Raw genomic sequence first — 20992 nt, 5'->3', positions numbered from 1 at the left:
TCTGGAACCCGGTGATTGAAAAGAGAGTTAACATACGAAGCCAAACAAATTGTTGAGCTATCATGGACCCAAAGCTTGGAATAGTGGAGAGGAAGTGTTAGGGGGGTACTCACTGCAAAATCTAGTGTACTTCTGCTTTCAGGTATATATTTTGCAGTAGTTTATGGATAGGTGTGAACATAAGCTCTCTCTCACAGAAACTGGTGTATATCTAGGTTATGGGACTTTGTTAGAAAGTGAACCACCTGAGATGAAATTAGAGTGTACTATTAAAGGAAAGGTCTCACCCGAGTAATGAAGCTGAAGGGTTGTCATTCCACACGTGAAGTCTCTGGACACAGTCTGAGGTGAAGCATGTTGAGGTGGCAATCGTTGTGTTGGTTAGGTTGTGATCGGCGGATGCAATATTATTGGTATGGATTGGGAGAGGCATACGGGAAAGTGGGCCCTATCCAAGGGTTCCAGGACTGGGGGAAGTAGGGGCTCTAAAAAATATGGAACGCTTCACGAATTTGCGTGTCATCCTTGCGCAGGGGCCATGCTAATCTTCTCTGTATCGTTCCAATTTTAGTATATGTGCTGCCGAAGTGAGCACTCTTTCTCTCTTTCTTTCTCTTTCTTTCTTTTTCTTTTCCTTCTTTTTTGTTTTACTTATACTCAATCACTTACCATATTCCCAAGTTATAACTCAGAAGTTTCTTAGGTTTATCTACTTATTTCTTTTCCCCACATCTAGTAAATTCTGTTTCTTTTACCTGCTAAATTTCCCTTATGTATGTTGTCTTTCCTATTGTTATTTTTATTTTTTAATTTATTATTAGAGACAGAAATTGAGGGGGGGAAGGGAACTAGAGAGATACCTGCAATCCTCACCTACAAAGCCTCACCACTCGTGAAGCTTAGTCCCTGCAAGTGGGGACCAGGAGCTTGATCTTGGGTCCTTATGCATTGCAATTTTAGTGCTGAACCAGGTGCTTGGCCCCACTGCCTGACCCACCCCTCATTGCTATTTTTATAACTTTGGTCTAAGTCTGAACTTTTGTTATAATGTAAAACTGGTAACTTTCAGCTTTCTCTACCCTACTGTTGAATTAAATTTGGACTTAACCCTGTCTTATAAAGTTGACATTAATTGTTTAAAGTTAGAATCAGATTGTGATTATTGATGTGAATACTAAAAAATCTTTCTCTTAATTTTCAAAACATAAAAGTTATTAAAAATTTCTTTATGCATGTAATATGCAATGCAAAGAAACACCACACCTATTTTACTATTTCTTCTCAAATTTTGGAGGAAAACAATCACATGAGAGAAGATATATCCATGCTTATGTAGATAGAATAGTGTAAGAGGAAATAGATGTCTTATAGGTGAGAAGTGGCCCACAGAGTCAACCCTGGAATCACTGATTCTTTGTTTAATTTGAAATGATGCCCAGTTCATATGAGTTGATTAGAAGCTTTTATTTAAAGTTGATTTTGTTATGTGTGCAACCAAGGTTCAAGTCAGAACTCCAATACGCTAGAGAAAACCAGTGCTGTGGCTCTCTCTCTCTCTCTCTTTCTCTCTCTCTCTCTCTCTTTCCCTCCCTCCCTCCCTGAAAAAAGTTAAGAAAAAAAGGAGAATTAAAAGCAGAAAGAAAGGGAAAAATGGAAGGTGGAAGGAAGGAAGGAAGGAAGGAAGGGAGGAAGAAAGAAAGAAAGAAAGAAAGAAAGAAAGAAAGAAAGAAAGAAAGAAAGAAAGAAAACTTCTGATATGTTGAAGCTTGAGACCACCATGGACTTGCCTGTATAAGGGCTAAGCAACTTTGAAGTAAAATATTTAAAACCAAATTGTAGATAAAATGATTGGTAAAATATGAATGGATCTCTGTAAAACTTTCTCACTCCCAAATTAGGTCCATCATTTTGTACCAGGACCTGAAAGCAACCCCCACCCCCACCCTTGCTTCTTCTCCCAACCCCCTTTCTGCCCTCCTTCCCCATAGTTCTTTGCTTTGGTGCAATATACCACCAGTACAAGTTTTTACTTTTACTTTGTGTTTCACCTTTCTGCTCTTGTTTCTTAAGTTCTGTCGATGAAATCATAAACATACACACACACACACACACACACACACACACACAAACACACACACACACACACACACACACATATATATATATATATATATATGAATTGATGAATGAATGTGCACATGCATACATACATTCATGCTTCTGTAGCAAATGATATTGACAGTGGTAAGGTTCTGAATGTTGCTGGTTCTTGTGAACAAAGTCCTTTTATCCCTTTCTTTCTTTCTTTCTTTCTTTCTTTCTTAATTTCAGATATTCCAAGATTTTTAATGTTTGAATTAACTTCCCTACATTCAAACAGTTATTCAACATCTTATATATTTACCACTTATATGTTTTTAAGTAAGGTTGCATCCCTATACCCACCATTAAAACTTTAATTAGTGCTGACAGGACATTCAAGGGGACTGTTTGTGTCTGAGCTGTATTGACACTAACAATTCTTAAGGTAGTTGTTGGTCTGCTTCTAATTCTGCTTCTAAGACCCCTTCTGTTTTGATCATCATGTTAGGTTCACTTGCATTGCTTAACGCTATTTACATAATCATTGTTTTGTTTGAGACCCACATTGGTTTAATCCCACTGGTTCCCACTCTCTTTTCGCTCGGCTCCCTCTCCTAGTCACATCCTGTTTCCCACCACTTAATCACCACTGGTTCACGCTCTTTTTCCACTCCACCCCCATCCTATGTACTTCCTCTTCCTGACACTTCCGCCTCAGGAGATATAAAGGATAGAATTTTCTAATGAAGAGAGATTAGATTGATTTCACTGCATCCCTGTCATCAATAAAGATTGAACTGTGTTCCCAGCTCAGCCATGAGTCCCTGGTCATCTGTTTCCCACCCACGAAGCTAGCCCAGCATATTGGTGCCCGAACAGGGACCTGCAGGTAGTGAAGGAGTCAGACAGCATTCCGCTATCTTTCCTTACACTGCAGCCCTATTTTTGTTCTTGCAGCTTACAGCGTCCATTGAAATTTTCCCTGTGTCTGTTTAAAATGCAAAGTACAGGGGGCCAGGTGTTGGCTCACCTGGTTGAGCACACTTTACAATGTGCAAGGATCCAGGTTCAAACCCCCAGTCCCTCACCTGCAGAGGGAAAGCTTCATAAGTGGTGAAGCAGGGCTGTAGGTCTCTCTCTCTCTCTGTCTTTATCCCTCTCTATATCCCCCTTACCTCTCACTTTATGGTTGTCTTTAACCAGTAAACAAATAAAGACAAAAAATGAAAATTAAAAAAAAATTATTAAAAAATGCAAAGTGCAGAGACTCCATCCCCAAATAATGAATCAATGCTTTCATGGGTGGCATACAGAATTTTATTTTTAAGAAGTATGATAAATAGTAACTATTCCCAATGAGGCTTGAAAACAATTGCATCACAATGCCACCATAATGCCTCTAAAAATAGGACACTTAATGAATGTGCTCTAAATTTTATGAATGGATATGAGAATAATCTACATAACTGTGACATCTTAATTAACATCTAATGAATCAAAAATATTGACATTAAATCTAGTCAAAATATTAAGCAAAATGATTATGTTCACACACAAAGACTATATCTGCATTAATGTATAGAATAAATTTGATAACCATGTCTTTATCCAACAACTATTAGTATTTGTAAATCATATATATATATGATTTATATATATATATGTATATATATATATGTATATATATATACATATATATATATATAGATATATATATCTTTCATAGTTTCACATAGTGAAGCCCTAACTGTGGAATCTTGCATTAGCTTAATGTGCTATTTTAAGTGAAAATTAGTAAGTCAAAAGTAATTATTTGAGTGCTAATTGTTAAACTGGAATGTAAAGTGCTAAATTTAAGAGTGTAATTTTCTAGATTAATGTGTAATGTCACAACTTTGGAAGAGATACATTAGCAAAATATGTATTGCTTGGGGATAGTTTTTGATTGATTATGTTTAACTTTCTTTAATTTTCTTTAAGTGTAATGTTTCATACTATATTTTTTCAGAATATGAATGTGTTTACCTTTTAAGTAATATATAGACTTAATTCCAATTCCTAGTTATCCTTTTGCAAAATAATATGGATTTTTCACAGTAATTATTAATAGCTCTAACCTTTATAATGAAAGTATATGCTAATTAAAGTCTTTTCTGAGATCTAACTGATATCATGGACTTCATGTGAGACTAGAATGGCACTAATTTAATATAAATTTTAAACTGAAAATTAAATTCAAGACACTAATGGATCCTTTATAGTACCACCCCTATATTTACTTTGTTGTTAATCTTTCATCTTCCATCTGTCTATCTACTTATCTATCTATCTATTCATTCATTTGCTCAACAATTTTTTTTTCTGTGAAAGTCACCGTGAATGCTTCTAGGGTATATAAATAATAAAGAAAATTATAAATGCAGTGTGAGTAATTTTCACTGTGATAGAAAGAATTTTGTGGGAGCACAAAGGAAAGAAATCTGACACCTGATGAAGTAGTTATTGATAGAGATTTGACAAACTAGGAGAATAACCACTTATCAGAAGGGAAAAGGAACAAAAAATAAGAGCATAAGCATTGTTTTGTGGAAACTGAGAATCAACAGACAACAACATGGAATGCCTTACTGCTGTAGTATGCCAACTGCTCTTGTAGTTGTCAATAGCGTGCCATTCCACAAAACATTGATCTATTTCACTTTACCAGAGCCCTCTGAATATTAAAAAAATCTTATAGAGAGCTTTAAGTACCTGTTATATATCCAGGAGTGATATATTAATGACATCAATGAAAACTAAATATTTTGAGGTGACTTCTCTACCTCTTCAATTAGACATGGTCACTCCCTTATTTGCTGACTTAGCCCTTTGCCTCTACCAGAGTTTTGCCTCAGACCATGAATTTGTAAAAATGACATCTATGTTTCACTTATTTTTATATCTTTTTTTATAGGACAGAGAGAAATGGAGAGAGGAGAGGAAGACAGAGAGAGGGAGAGAAAGATAGATACCCGCAGATCTGCTTCACTGCCTGTGAAATGACTCCCCTGCAGGTGGGGAGTCAGGGTCTGGAACCAGGATCCTTAAGCCTGTCCTTGTGCTTAACCCACTGTACTATTGCCCAACTCCCCTTATTTTTGATCTTTAGAATCAAACAGTAGCACATGATAGAAGATTCTCAGAATCATCTTTGTTAAGCTTATAAATGAACATGGGGAGAAAATATTTTCAGTTCATAATAGGGAATGTGAGTAAACAGTGACACAGTAGATAAAATGGTACAAAATACAGCAATGATGAAGTAGGAAAGTAGTGAGACATATAGCAAAATTCCTACTGAATGTTTCATTTCTCCAACACATACAGTATACAAACAGTATTATGATTATGTAAAATACATTCATGCCTGAAGCTCCAAGGTCAGATTCAACTTTCAACACTACTGTAATTGTGAACTGAGCTGTGTTCTGCCTTCCTATGTCTTTCTCTCTGTGTATCTCTCCCTATCTCTTTAAAATAAAATTAAGTTAAAAAAATAAAGTGTTGGGAGTCTGGCTGTAGCGCAGCGGGTTAAGCGTAGGTGGCGCAAAGCACAAGGACCGGCATAAGGATCCCGGTTCGAACCCCGGCTCCCCACCTGCAGGGGAGTTGCTTCACAGGCGATGAAGCAGGTCTGCAGGTGTCTATCTTTCTCTCCTCCTCTCTGTCTTCCCCTCCTCTCTCCATTTCTCTCTGTCCTATCCAACAACGACAACATCAATAACTACAACAATAAAACAACAAGGGCAACAAAAGGGAATAAATAAATAAAATAAATAAAGTGTCAAGCTAAGCATGAAAATTTATGAAAAAATAAATTACACAATACTAAGTGAAATAAGCTAATGTAAGAAGGCTGCATACTAAATAAATGTAAGTGTGAAATATTAAGAAAGGAAAAACTATGGAGATAGTAGATTAAAAAAATAAACAAGGTCAGTGTTAACAGGATTTGGAAGGAAGGGAGAGACAAGTAGGAAGAGCACAGAGGAAAGGACTCTTGGGGCAGTGAAAATACTCTTTGTGTGGTAGACACATATTATTACACATTTGTGAAAACTAATAGAATGAACACTAATTTGACTTTGAACTTCAGGTGATAGTGTTGTATTAACCATTATAGATTGTACAATCAATAGATTGTAGCAAGTGGACTCTCCTGGTGGAGCCTGTTGAGTGAGAGGGAGGTTATATGTTGAGAAGGGAATGCTGTTCAATTTTCATTTGAATATAAAACTAGTTACTGACTTTAAAAACATTAAATTTGAAGTGTAATATGAAAATTGAATTTTAATTTGAATATCTAACTTAAATTACAAAAACTTTAGCCAATATTAATTGAAGAATGCTTAGTTACACAGCCCAATTTTTTTCAGATATTTTCCATGAATTAATTCAATTTTTTTCCACTAAGCTCTAATATCACTTTAATAAGGAAGTACTGATTTACAAGATTTTTGATGCCATATGAATATGTTTCTACATTTCAGATGTAGAAACATCTGTAGAAACATGACAGATATCAGTACATTACACAATCAAACCATCATCTTGATCCAGAGGAGGAACTTAGATCTCTCTCTTCCATTTTGTTATCATCCCTCCCCCACTTCTGAGTCCCTTCTCTATAGTCTTTTGCTTTAGTTCTTATATATCACCTATGAGTGAGATCATCCAGTCTTAGTCCTTTGTTGTAACAAAGGAGACTGTCATCATTTCTTATAGCTGTGTAGTATTCATATATATGCCACAACCTCTTTAACCAGTCATCTGTTGTTGGACACTTCTGTTATTTCCAAATGTTGGCTATTAAAAGTAACACTTCCATAATCATGGGTGAATAGATCTTTTCAGATAGATGTTAACTCAATCTTTACAAAACTATGTGTGATAGGCAATACTGTTATCTCTGTTGAGCACAGATATATTGAGTTCTTTACACAAGGTCACATTTGTTCCTCTTTGTATGATGAAGTGTCAAGACTAAGATCCACACAATAAAACTTCACCAAAAACAATGGAATAGTCTCTTCAGATTGTTCGTAAGAAACTGTGTCATACTTTAAAATATCTTGAAGGATGGGAGAGATAGTTCACTGGGTAGGGCACATGCCTTGACATGCATGCAGTCCAGGAACCTCCAGTTCTCGTCATCTCTCTCTCTCTCCTGAATGCATGAATGAAAATTGACCTGAGTGAGCCAGGCAGTGACATGTGTTACTATATACAAGGATCTAGGTTCAAGCCTTTGCTCCTCACCTGCAGAGTAGAAACTTCAACAAGTGGTGAAGTAGATCTGCAGGTGTCTGTTTTTCTTTCTACCTCTCTATCTCTCCCTCCTCTCTCATTTTTTATCTGTCCTATCCAATAAGATAGAAAAAAAAGTAGCCTGAGCTTCATGATATAGTACATAAATAAGATCTTAGCTATACACTAAAAAATTACTGGGGAAATTTTGCATGTGGGTGAAATTGAAATTTGCAAAAGAAGCATATTGAACAAGATATGTTTGGGCAAATTGGTATTGATATTAATCTAAATAAGTGAAAGATGAATTTTCAGCCTCATGCTCTTAAGCCCAACAATCAAGCCTTCATGCCATCTGAAAGAGGAGTTTTAAAAATGGTGCTCAGTTATATGCTTTAATACTACAGGGGTTTCTTCTGTTTTACTTTTGAAAGGACCACAGATGTATGTGACTATACAGGGATGGACTCTGTAGAGAAAGTATACTGGACAATATGTAAGATAATATGAACTCTAATGATAAGATATTTGCCAATGTCTAGAGACCATGAATAAATTTTAAATATCTTTTACCTACCTATAAAGCAAAAATATTTGGACACTACCCACTTAAATTTCATTTTCTCTCTCAAATATTATGTTTGAGAAAGAACATGTTTTCAAATAATGATAGTTTCTTAGAAAGTCTCCTAATTGTCAATGGTCTAACTAATGACAAAATCTCTCAGAAAAAAAAAAAAAGCCAACAGAGAAGCTTCTTTCATCTAAAATTAATTCTTCTTGACATGCATGCAGTCCAGGAACCTCCAGTTCTTGTTTCTTTCTCTCTCTCTCTCTTCCCCTCTCCTGAATGCGTGAATGAAAACTGACCTGAGTGAGCCAGGCAGTGACATGTGTTACTATATGCAAGAATCTAGGTTAAAGCCTTTGCTCCCCACCTGCAGGGTGGAAACTTCAACAAGTGGTGAACTAGATCTGCAGGTGAAATTTGCAAAATCTTTGTGCAGTATAGAAGGAAACTGTGCACAAGAAGAATTGTGAGGCACCTGAGAAAGGTCGAGGTGTGATAAACTTTTTTTTTTTTGCCTCCAGGGTTATTGCCAGGGCTTGCTCAGTGCCTGCACCATGAATCCACTACTCCTGGAGGCCCTTTTTTGCCCTTTTGCTACCCTGGTTGTTTTACCATTGTTGTGGTTATTATTATCATTGTTATTGATGTTGTTGTTGTTGTTGGATAGGACAGAGAGAAATGCAGAGAGGAGGAGAGAAAGACAGACACCTGCAGACCTGCTTGACCGCCTGTGAAGTGACTCCCCTGCAGGTGGGGAGCCAGGGCTCAAACCAGGATCCTTCTGCTTTTGCTTTGCACCTCGTGCGCTTAACCCACCTGGGTACCGCCTGACCTTGATAAACTGTTGACAGTTTTGTACTCATGATGGACAGTGACAGATTTGCTCATACAGGGTGGGCTGCATGACTGTTGGAGATCAAAATATTTTCTGGTTAGGTGGTGTAAAGAATCAAGAAATGCCATAGAAATCAAGAATCTCTGTGTGATTATTGTCATAATCTGTTAAACGATGTGTGTGTGAGTGTGTGTGTACATTGTTTAGGTTCTGTTAACAACATCAAAATCTGCTCTGTACCCAAACTTTATCTTCTTCCCCCTACCATGCACACACCCTATATAGCAGAAATGGTGACATTGCCTTCTAACATGAGTAGCAAAGTTCTTCTAAAGAGAAATACGTGTGTGTGCATAATATACATACATGTATATACATTTTCTCTATAGATACAGATGTGATTTTGTATACATCTAGGATCCTACAGGATTGATCACTGTCAAAGAGGTGAAGAATGTTAATTGATGATATGCCACTGAAGAATATTAGCAACTCACTCTAACTCAGGAGAGATTAGCATATGCTGTTTCATGATCAGCACTTGGATCATTTTATGTGTTTGACTTTTTCTGGGAATTGAGGTTAAAATAAAACAAAAAGGATGTCAGCAGTTTCTATATAGTTTTTAATGTTGAGGAGAAAAGGTCCCAGATTATAAATAATGTAAAAATGTAGTCTCATATAAAAATGAATAGAAATCATGTAAATGATTCAAGTTGCAAGAAGTAGATTTGAGAGATACCTACAAAAACAATGGAGTATTAGGATCTGGGCAGTGGCACTGTGGGTTGAACACATACATTACTATACCCAAGGATTTAGGATTGAGCCTGTGCTCCCACCTTTAGGGAATGTGCTTCAGTCTAAATAAATGAAAGAGGAATTTTGAGCCTCACACTCTTAAGCCTAACTAACATTCAAACAATTGTATCATCTGAGAGAGGAGTTCTGAAAATGGCACTCAGTTATATGCTTTCATACTACAGGGATTTGTTCTGTTTTGATGAAGCAGGTCTATGGGTTACTATTTTTCTTCATCTCAATCTTCCCCTCCCCTCTAAATTTCTCTCTGTCCTATCAAATGAATGAATAAAAGAAAGAAAAAAGGAAGGAAGGAAAGAAGTAAGGAAGGAAGGAAGAAGGGAAGGAAGGAAGGAAGGAAGGAAGGAAGGAAGGAAGGAAGGAAGGAAAGAAAAAGTGGCCACCAGGATCAGTGTATTTGCTCTGCCTGCACCAGGCCCTAGCAATAACCCTGGTGTATACCTCATGGCCTTCCTTTCCTTGAGTATTGATTTGAGTATACTAATCTTACTTTGAACCTATAGAAAATGGAGACATACCACTAGGGGTTGTGATTTTTAGCATAGGTTTTAGGGGAAATAAAGGTGATTGTAGACCCAGCTGGATTTCACCAATTTTATCCAAGCCTGAATCTTGGGTCCTTATCGCCTAGCAATGGAAAGTATACTAAGAATTAATTTTGGTCAACCTGAGGGAGGGGGGGCAAAGGAATACGCATATATATGATAGTAATAATAAAATAGAACAGAGTAAAAAGCCCTAGCAGTGGGTCTGCAGCTTGGACAACTTCCTGTTAGCTCAGGCACATTGGGTATAGACAAATGATTGAAAAAGAAAAAAAAAAAAAAAAAAAAAAAACTTCCAGGCAGTCTTTCCCAGTTTTTTTGTCAGATATTTGTCACTCCAATTGGGCCTAAGTCCCTTACTCAGAGAAAAAAAAGATAGCCAAGGTATTCAGAAAGGAAGAGGGTTGGAATGGCACCCCTTCTTCTTCTAGCGTTTGCCCTTCTTCCGTAGCCAGTCAACAGCGTCAGGTTGAGCCTGATGTAAAGTTTCGAGACCTTCTTTGAATCTGGAGAGGTGGCAGTCGTTGATTATGTGGGTCATAGTCTGTCTGTAGCCGCAGGGGCAGTTCGGGTCGTCTCTGGCTCCCCAGCAATGGAACATAGCGGTGCACCGGCCATGGCCTGTTTGATAGCGATTGAGGAGGACCCATTCATAACGTGCTAGGTCAAAGCCGGGTTGACGCTTGCAGGGGTCTGTGATGAGGTGTTTGTTCTTTACCTCAGCTGACTGCCAACTCTGTTTCCAAGAGTCTGGAACAGAGAAGTTCAGTGTAGGCATAGGGGACCAGATTGGGTGACGAGACGTCAAGCGTTGGACAGGGTGGGCGAAGATATCCACGTATATTGGCAGGTCCGGTCGAGCATAGACGTGGGAAATGAACTTAGATGATGCCGCATCCCGACGAATATCTGGCGGGGCGATGTTGCTAAGAACTGGCAGCCATGGAACCGGGGTGGAACGGATGGTTCCAGAAATTATCCTCATGGAGGAATATAATTTGGAATTGACCAAGTAGACATGGGGGCTACGGAACCATACTGGGGCACAGTATTCTGCAGTGGAATAGCATAATGCCAGAGATGATGATCGTAGTGTGGAAGCGCTCACGCCCCATGAGGAGCTGGCCAGTCTTGCAATGATGTGATTCCTCATGATGTGATTCCTCGCGCCCACCTTTGCTGCAGCCCTGGTGAGCCAGGAATCTTGGTTAAAAAAAAAGGTCAGCTGAAAGCCTGCTAGCAGCAGTTCCCTACTTCTGGGTTCTGGCTATGGGGGATGAAGGGGGGGAGAGAAATAATAAAAAAATTTTCCTTTCTTTTTGCTCTAATTTCTAACCCAAAATGAGCAATAGTCACCTCCTTGGTGTCACGCTTAGAACATCTTGTGTTCACAGACCTGCTGAAGGCCAGGATCTGATGCTTTGTAGCAATTGTCCTCAGAGCTCAAGCCAGCAGCTGGTTTTGAGTCATCATTTTATCTCCGCCCCTTTGGGTCCTTATCAGAACAAGTCTGTCTTGGTCCAATCAAAGCCAAAAGAATGTAATATTGTAAAATGTTTCCACTCTTTGGCTATTGTGAACAATGCATCTATCAACATATGGGTGCTTATGACCCTGTGAATTAGTGTTTGGGTGTCCAAAAGTGGTATTGCTGGATCTCAAGGGGATTCCATTTTTATTTGTTTAAGGATTGCCCATACAGTCTTCCAGAGGGGCTGCACCAGTTTGCATTCGTCCCAGCAGTGAAGCAGAGTTTGTTTCTACAAACTCACCAACACCTAAACAGGATTTTTTTTTTTATGTTTAGAAAAGACTATATTCACAAAAGATTAAATAGCTATATAATCCTATCGTGTTCTAGATGTGGAAATTATAAACATCTCTCCAACCATCCCTCCAAATCCTGGATTTGGCCACCACAGGTTACCCACTCCTGTCCCCCTCCCCCCAAACAAATCAGTCTTCACACTCCTGGTTCTCGGGGGAAAGGCTCAGCCTGTTAATACAAGAGGCATGCCATTTTTGAAGCAGCAGAGTCACCAGGCAGCTTCAGAGCAGAAAGACAAAGGTCCTGGAAGCAGGCAGCCCTCAAGCCCACAGCCTAAAAAATAAAAAAATAAAAATAAAAATAAAAAAGAATGTAATATTGTACCTGTTCCCAGGGTGTGGTTATCCCACCCTTGAACTATCAAAATAAGCCTCAGGCCAATTTGGTTTTGTTTTCTAATCCCAGAGAATCCATCTCAGTATTATTAGAGAAAAGAAGGGCACAAAGTTACAAAATATTTTGATTATTTGATATAGTGTGAAGTTTCATCACGCCAATATTTTCAGGGTTTTGTTGTTGTTATTGTTTGTTTTTTACCCTTTGAATAAATGGTTTAGAGAGAAGCAACAAGTTTGGAGCTAAGAACAGAGGAAAATAAATTCTGCTTTTAAAGTTTCTGGCATATGGAAGAAAATAGATGTGGAAGGTAGATGAAACATTTCTTTCTCTTAGTGCATTAAAGACTAAGCTAGACAGCAGATAACCTATATTTGTTAGAGTCAACTCTGCCTCTAGACACAAAGGCTTCTAGATCCCACTCTGCTGTCATCTGAATCATGTGGATTACCAGAGCCCTGAGCATTTCAGAAAAGGTCAACTGTTGTTTTAAATTGAGTTCTTAGCTCAATTTATTTTTATTCTTTTTAGTTCAACTTTAACTTTCACTGCCAAGTATAGACCAAGAAATACCATGCAGGAGAAAACAAACAAAAGAAAAGGTTTTGTTGTTGTTGTTTTTAAACTGGAAGGCCCTATAAATGGAAATATCACACTAATTCTTCTTCTTCTTCTAGCGTTTGCCCTTCTTCCGTAGCCAGTCAACAGCGTCAGGTTGAGCCTGATGTAAAGTTTCGAGACCTTCTTTGAATCTGGAGAGGTGGCAGTCGTTGACTATGTGGGTCATAGTCTGTCTGTAGCCACAGGGGCAGTTCGGGTCGTCTCTGGCTCCCCAGCGATGGAACATAGCGGCGCACCGGCCATGGCCTGTTCGATAGCGATTGAGGAGGACCCAATCATAACATGCTAGGTCAAAGCCGGGTTGATGCTTGCAGGAGTCTGTGATGAGGTGTTTGTTCTTTACCTCAGCTGACTGCCAACTCTGTTTCCAAGAGTCTGGAACAGAGAAGTTCAGTGTAGGCGTAGGGGACCAGATTGGGTGACGAGACATCAAGCGTTGAACAGGGTGGGCGAAGATATCCGCGTATATTGGCAGGTCCGGTCGAGCATAGACGTGGGAAATGAACTTAGATGATGCCGCATCCCAACGAATATCTGGCGGGGCAATGTTGCTAAGAACTGGCAGCCATGGAACTGGGATGGAACGGATGGTTCCAGAAATTATCCTCATGGAGGAATATAATTTGGAATCGACCAAGTGGACATGGGGGCTACAGAACCATACTGGGGCACAGTATTCTGCAGTGGAATAGCATAATGCCAGAGATGATGATTGTAGTGTGGAAGCACTCACGCCCCATGAGGAGCTGGCCAGTCTTGCAATGATGTTATTCCTTGCGCCCACCTTTGCTGCAGTTTTTATGAGATGTTCGTGAAATGACAGAGTGCGATTGAGAGTAATGCCAAGATAGACACTAATAATTCGAACCAAGAGAGAGATGCAAAACTCTTGAGTAATTTCATGATCTCTCAGCATTTGACAGCAAGCTAAGAAGAGTAGCTATGTCAGTTCATGATGGCCAAGGCTAACTTCATGAATTGGTGTTTCCAAAATGGCTTGTTTTTCATTTTTCTAATCATGGTTCAGATTAGAAACTGTAGTTCTAATAAGAAAGACTTTCTTAAGTGACAGGCCCTTATTTATTTATTTATTTATTTATTTATTTATTTATTTAAGAAAGGAGACATTAACAAAATCATAGGATAAGGGGGTACAACTCCACACAGTTCCCACCACCTAATCTCCATATCCCATCCCCTCCCCAATAGCTTTCCCATTCTCTATCCCTCTGGGAGCATGGACCCAGGGTCCTTGTGGGTTGCAGAAGGTGGGAGGTCTGGTTTCTGTAATTGCTTTCCTGCTGAACATGGGTGTTGACTGGTTGATCCATACTCCCTGTCTGCCTCTCTCTTTCCCTAGTAGAGTGAGTCTCTGGGGAAGCTGAGCTCCAGGACGCATTGGTGGGGTCTTCAGTCCAGGAAAGCCTGGCCGGCATCCTGATGGCATCTGGAACCTGGTGACTGAAAAGAGAGTTAACATCTGGCTTTGTGCCAAACAAATTATTGAAGAATCATGGACCCAAAGGTTGGAATAGTGGAGATGAAGTGTTGGGGGGTACTCACTGCAAACTCTAGTGTACTACTGCTTTCAGGTATATATTTGCCCTAGTTTATGGGTACCTGTGAACATATGCTCTATCTCCTGGAACCTGGTCTATATCTAGGTTTTGGGACTTTCTTAGGAAGTGAACCACCTGGGATGGAATTAGAGTATACTATGAAAGGAAAGGTCTCAGCCGAGTAATGAAGCTGAAGGGTTGTCGTTCCACACATGAAGTCTCTGGACACCGTCTGAAATGAAGCATGCTGGGGTGGCACTCGTTGTATTGATTAGGTAGTGATCAGCGGATGCAATATTATTTGATAAGAATTGGAAGAAGCATATGGAAAAGTGGGCCCTACCCTAGGGTCCCAGGACTGGAGGAAGTTTAGGCTCTATAGTGGAAATGTGAGCTTCCTGCTGTCTTAGGGTTCGAGAAGACAATGGATAGTTAATGTTATCATCACATTATTTGGTAATTGGATTAGCTTTGAAAAGTCCCTTTGTTAGACATACAATCAATTTTTCGCCCCTCATATTACTTCAATAGTGATTTATATTACTACAATTTAATAGGTGTGTACATAAACACCATTCCCATCACCAAAAGATTGTGTCCCATCACACCCACCCACCCCTACCCCACCCCCACCCACCCCCGCCAGCCCAGGAAGCCGCATGTCCACCCTCCCGCTCACCACAGGGTTTTTACTTTGATGCCCTACTTTCAATTTAGTCAGATCCTGCCTTTAGTTTCCCTTTCTGATCTTTCTCAACTTCTGTTGATGAGTGGGATCATCCCATACTCATCTTTATCTTCCTGACTTAGCTCACTTAACATAATTCCTTCTAGCTCTGTCCAAGATAGGTCAGAGAAGTTGAGTTCATTGTTCTTAGTAGCTGCATAGTATTCCATTGTGTATATATACCACAGCTTTCTCAGCCATTCATCTGTTGTTGGGCACCTGGGTTGCTTCCAGGTTTTAGCTATTATGAATTGTGCTGCTATAACATAGGAGTACACACATATTTTTGGTTGGGTGTTATGGAGTCCTTGGGGTATATCCCCAAAAGAGGAATTACTGGGTCATAAGAAGGTCCATGTCTAGCCTTGTGAGAGTTCTCCAGACAGCTTTCCACAGAGGCTGGACCAATTTACATTCCCACCAGCAGTGCAAAAGGCTTGCTCTCTCCACAGCCTCTCCAGCATTTGTTGCTGCTGTCCTTTTTTGATGTATGCCATTCTCACCGGGGTGAGGTGGCATCTCAATGTTGTCTTTATTTGCATTTCTCTGACAATCAGCGACCTGGAGCAGTTTTTCATATGTTTGTTAGCCTTTTGGATCTCCTCTGGAGTGAATGTTCTATTCATATCCTCTGCCCATTTTTGGATGGGGTCATTTGCTTTTTTGGTGCTAAATTTGCTGAGTTCTTTGTATATTTTGGTGATTAGTCTCTTGTCTGATGTATGGCATGTAAAGATCTTCTCCCATTCTGTGAGGGGTCTCTTTGTTTGTGTGATAGTTTCTTTGGCTGTGCAGAAGCTTTTCAATTTGATATAGTCTCATTTGTTTGTTTCTGCTTTAGTCTTCCTTGCAATTGGGTTTGTTTCATCAAAGATGTCCTTGAGGTGTAGGTGGGAAAGTGTTTTACCAATGTTTTCCTCTAAGTACTTGATTGTTTCTGGTCTAACATCCAGATCTTTAATCCATTTGGAGTTGATTTTTGTTTCTGGTAAGATAAAGTGGTTCAGTTTCATTCTTTTGCATGTTACAACCCAGTTTTCCCCGCACCATTTACTGAAGAGAGGATAGGCCCTTTTTAATTGGATGTAAGTAACTGTACTCCCTAGTAGAAGAAAGGAACAAACCTTTCCTTTAATTATCTTGAAAGTCCATTTTTAAAAGCCTCTATTACATAATGTTTAAAGTCATTTTTTTATATTTATGTATTTATTCCCTTTTGTTGCCCTAGTTGTCTTCTTGTTGTAGTTATTATTGTTGTCGTCATTGTTGGATAGGACAGAGACAAATGGAGAAAGGAGGGGAAAACAGATAGGGGGAGAGAAAGATAGACACCTGTGGACCTGCTTTACCGCCTGTGAAGTGATTCCTCTGCAGGTGGGGAGCCTGGTGCTCAAACTGGGATCCTTATGCTGGTCCTTGCGCTTTGCACCACATGCTGCGCTACCGCCTGACTCCCGTCTAAAGTCATTTTAAAATATCTATGAGGTTTTAAAGTTCACATTCACTCAGGATCTGTTTTTTCCATAAAGTAATCTCTCACTTTTTTTTTTCTAGATCTACTTTTTACTTCAAATATATGGTTTAAAAGAATATTAAATGAGGGGGGATGATTGAAACAGGCAGTTAGCAGCATCCTGAATTTGACACTTGGCAAAAATCAACATATTAAAAAAGGACATTTTTATTTCAAAATGTTAGTAGGACTTTGAAAACAAACCTTTATATGTTGTCAAAAAAAATGATGGTTGCTTCAGTTTCACTGTTTACATATATAGTTATGCGTTGAGAGGTCTTATGTGTTGAATTTCAAATATCCTGAAAATTTGTGCTTTTTCTGAAACTTTCCTTCCTGAATCCACAACGCAATATCTTTGAATAATGTAGAATATTCAACTACGAAGTTTCCTGAAGTTTCACATTATAGTTCAATTAGAAGCAGTGGTTTCTCAGAATCACAGTTAGTAATGTCTTCTGATGAATTCTTTATCTTTATTGGTACTTATTTTCAAAGTATAATAAGAGGGGCTAGATGGTGGCACACCTAGTTGAGTACACATACAAGGAGACATGAGTTCAAGTCCCTGGTCCTTACCTGCAGGGGAAAGCTTCATGAGTGGTGAAGCAGTGCTGCAGGCATCTCTATTTCCCACCTCCGTCTTGATTTTTCTCTGACTCCATTCAATAAATAATAAATTAATTGAAAAATGTAAAAATAAAGTAGAACAAGAAAACAATGAGAGAGTCAGGAGGTTGTGCAGCGGGTTAAATGCACACGGCGCAAAGCACAAGGACAGGTGGAAGGATCCTGGTTCCAGCCTCCGGCTCCCCACATGCAGGGGAGTCGCTTCACAGGTGATGAAGTGGGTCTGCAGGTGTCTTTCTCTTCCCCCTCTGTCTTCCCCTCCTCTCCATTTTTCTCTGTCCTATCCAACAACAATGACATCAATAACAACCATAACTATAACAATAAAAAACAAGGGCAACAAAAGGGAAAAATAAATAAATATTAAATTTTTTTTAAAAAGAAAACAATGAGATGTATAGGAGAGACATCAATAAAACATTTAATATTATAAAATTTAAGAAATATTTTGTACTATGTGCGCTTAACCCCATGTGCCACTGCCTGACCCATTGTAAGAAATATTTTAAAGTCATGAAATCTTATTTTTTGGAGTCACTATCACATGGCAAAATGCTTTTTATGATAGCCTTTCACATCCATTGCCTCATTAGCTATGTGGAAGCTAATTACACACACACACATTTTTTGGTAATACTTATCAGCACACTTTTTAACTACTATCTCACCAGACGGTAACTTCTTCAGCATTGTTCCACAAGACATTCACATCTGTCTACATTCTTTCTAATTTTCTCTATTCTTCCCTTTTGCTATACAATAGAAGTGGCTTTTCTCCTTCTCCTCCTCCTCCCTCCTCCTCTTCCTCCTCCTCCTTCTTCTTCTTTTCCCCCTCCTCCTCTTCCTCCTTCTTCTTCTTCTTCTTTTCCCCCTCCTCCTCCTCCTCCTCCTTCTTCTTCTTTTTAAATTATTTTCTGTCCTCCCTAGAACATTGCCACTCCAAGTTGACTGCCTTTTTCAGATGAGAAAAGAATGTGGGGCTAAAATAGGAAAAGACATTGTAATACCAAACTTCTTTTATCAGTGTATCAGGGGAAAAACTCCAACCTGTGTCCTTTACATAAGCAAAGTATCCAGCTGACTTTGTGTCAGTCTTCACTATCACCTTTCTAAAACCCTTCCTGTTCTCTATTGATTATCCTCAGATCTACCTCAGTGATGTTGCCTTATAAGTTATGCTATATTTTTTTCTGATGTCAAATTCTCCTATGAGATATTACTTAAAAAAACATTATTTTCAAACTTCTACTTTGAGTCAATAAAATAGGTCACTAGAGCAATAAAAAGGTCACTTACAAATCTTCTGAAATACATAGCTGTCTTTACTATCATTATTTAAAATAGTTATTTTTTTATTTATTTAATGAGACAGATATACAGAAGGATTGAGACTAGAGCACTGGTCAGCTTGTAGTGGTGCTGGGGAATGAACCTGGGACCTCAAGAACCTGAAGTGTGAAAGAGTGTTATGCGGAAAACTGAGAAATGTTACACATATACCAACTATTGTATTTTATTGTGGACTGTAAACCATTAATTCCCCCAAATAAAGAAAAAAATGGAAATAAATTTATTCAGTAAAGCAAAAAAAAAGGGATTCTTTCATATAGCCATTATACTATCACCCAGCCCTCTACTACCTTTTATAGTTGCACCCAGTCACAGTAAGATTTCTTGAAACAATTATCTACATTCAAAATTTATTTTTTCTAACATTCTTCTTTTCCTCAATCTATTTTTCCCTTCTCAACTGGAAACATTATTGGCAAAATCACCATTATCCTATAGTGACTTTTCAATTTTGTTTCATTGATTCATTATCCAGAATCATCAATGTCAGCCTTTACTTTTTTGAAATGTTTTCCCTTAGACCATGTCTTCTGGAGTTCCTATTTTGTCTCACTTATTCACTCTATTTCTCCTGAGTGATATTCGGTTGAGTATCATATTACCATATGCAAATACCTGGGTTCAAGTCCCTGGGCCTCATTATGTAGGCACAATCTAGTCCCAGTGATAACCTTGGTGGCAATAAAAATATATATATATATATTTCTCCTTACTGTGATGTTTGATTAAGCAATGTCTTTGAGTCAAAAATATTATAAAATGTAGAACAGAATGATAAAATTTAGCTTGTTACAAAGTAATATCAATATATAACATATTGCATTAAATGAAATATACATACATTACATAAAAGGTGAGGATTTTAAGAACTCACTTGCTACTTAAACCATATTTGTCTATTCATCACTTATTTAAAAAGTATTCTGGGATTGGACAATAGCACAATCAGTTAAGCGCACATGGCACAAAGCACAAGGACCGGCATAAAGATCCTGGTTGGAGCCCCAGGTTCCTCACCTGCGGGGTGGAGGGGGTTGCTTCACAAGTAATGAAGCAGGTCTGCAGGTGTCTATCTTGCTCTCCCGCTCTCTGTCTTCCCCTCCTCTCTCGATTTCTCTCTATCCAGTTCAACAACAACAACAATAATAATAACAACAACAAAATAGAAAAAATGGCCTCCAGGAGCAGTGGATTTGTAGTGCAGGCACCCAGCCCCAGCTATAACCTTGGAGGATATATATATATCACTTCATTTGGATTGGTGTCAAAATTAAAAAAAAATTTTATTATCTGTATTTTATTTACTGGACAGCGACAGCCAGAAATCGAGAGGGAAGGGGTTGATAGAGAGGGAGAGACAGAGAGATACCTTCAACACTGCTTCACCACTTGCAAAGCATTCCCCCTGCAGGTGGGGACTGGGGGCTCGAACCTGGGTCCTTGTGCACTGTAACGTGCACTCAACCAGGTGCACCACCACCCGGCCCCAATGTTGTCAAAATTTTTTTTAAAAATACTGTAGGATTTAGACTTCCAGTGGCATGGCCATGGAGTAGCAGCAACTTCACAATCACTTCCCCATCAACTAGATTAAACAGCAAAAAACACTTGAAGCCTCTCTAAATTACCTCTGGGACTTCTAAAGAAATTCACTTAGCCACAAGGGGGTCAAAGGCTCATGGCCAGAGGATTTAAAAAAGGGGAGAACAGAACTCCGTATCCCATCCCCTCCCCTACTCGCTCTGTTATGTGGATGGTTTTCTATACTGGTCTCACCTACTTCATGTGTGCTTCAGAGATGGAGCCCTCTGCCATTACAGGAGTTCTGTTGGTGGGAATTATGTGGAGTTGTACCCCTCTTATCATATGGTTTTTGTCAATGTTTCCTTTTTATAAATAAAAATTTAAAAAAAAGAGTGAGTAGAAACAAATAGGAAGAGAACCACCAAGAAGATAAAACAACTTCAAAATAGAAATTGGACTAGCTAGAAGTTTTTGAAGAGTTTCCCAATACCAGATTTCCTGCTATTTGCTATTAGAAATCCTACTGATTTTTGCCTATGTCTGGAAGCTTGTAAGAAACATTATTTTGGAACCAGGTTTATTTCTTTGTTTAAAAGCAGAATGCCTGCTTACTGCAGCACCATAGGCTGTCCTTTGTTGCAAAAACTCATCTCTAAGACAGAGGTCAGGAATAGGTCATAGGTTAAAAGATAAACAGTCTATAAGACTGAAGAAGGCCATGTGCCTTATCCATGAACTCTGATGACCAAAGTTTTTCCTGGAG

The 20992-nt window shown here is 38.8% G+C and overlaps 1 protein-coding gene and 1 non-coding gene across 2 annotated transcripts in view; one reads left to right on the top strand and one right to left on the bottom strand.

The window, feature by feature from the left end:
• GPC5 (glypican 5) overlaps positions 1-20992 on the top strand; it is a 1586725-nt gene that overhangs the window by 816465 nt on the left and 749268 nt on the right. The window lies entirely within an intron of this gene.
• On the bottom strand, positions 489-595 carry LOC132538787 (U6 spliceosomal RNA). The gene has a single exon (XR_009550110.1). It is a non-coding gene; the product is annotated as a U6 spliceosomal RNA (small nuclear RNA).

This window comes from Erinaceus europaeus, chromosome 5 (genome assembly GCF_950295315.1).
Source record: "Erinaceus europaeus chromosome 5, mEriEur2.1, whole genome shotgun sequence".
NCBI lineage: Eukaryota > Metazoa > Chordata > Mammalia > Eulipotyphla > Erinaceidae > Erinaceus > Erinaceus europaeus.
Note: the sequence above shows the minus strand (reverse complement) of the source record. Positions and strands in the feature narration are given on the sequence as shown.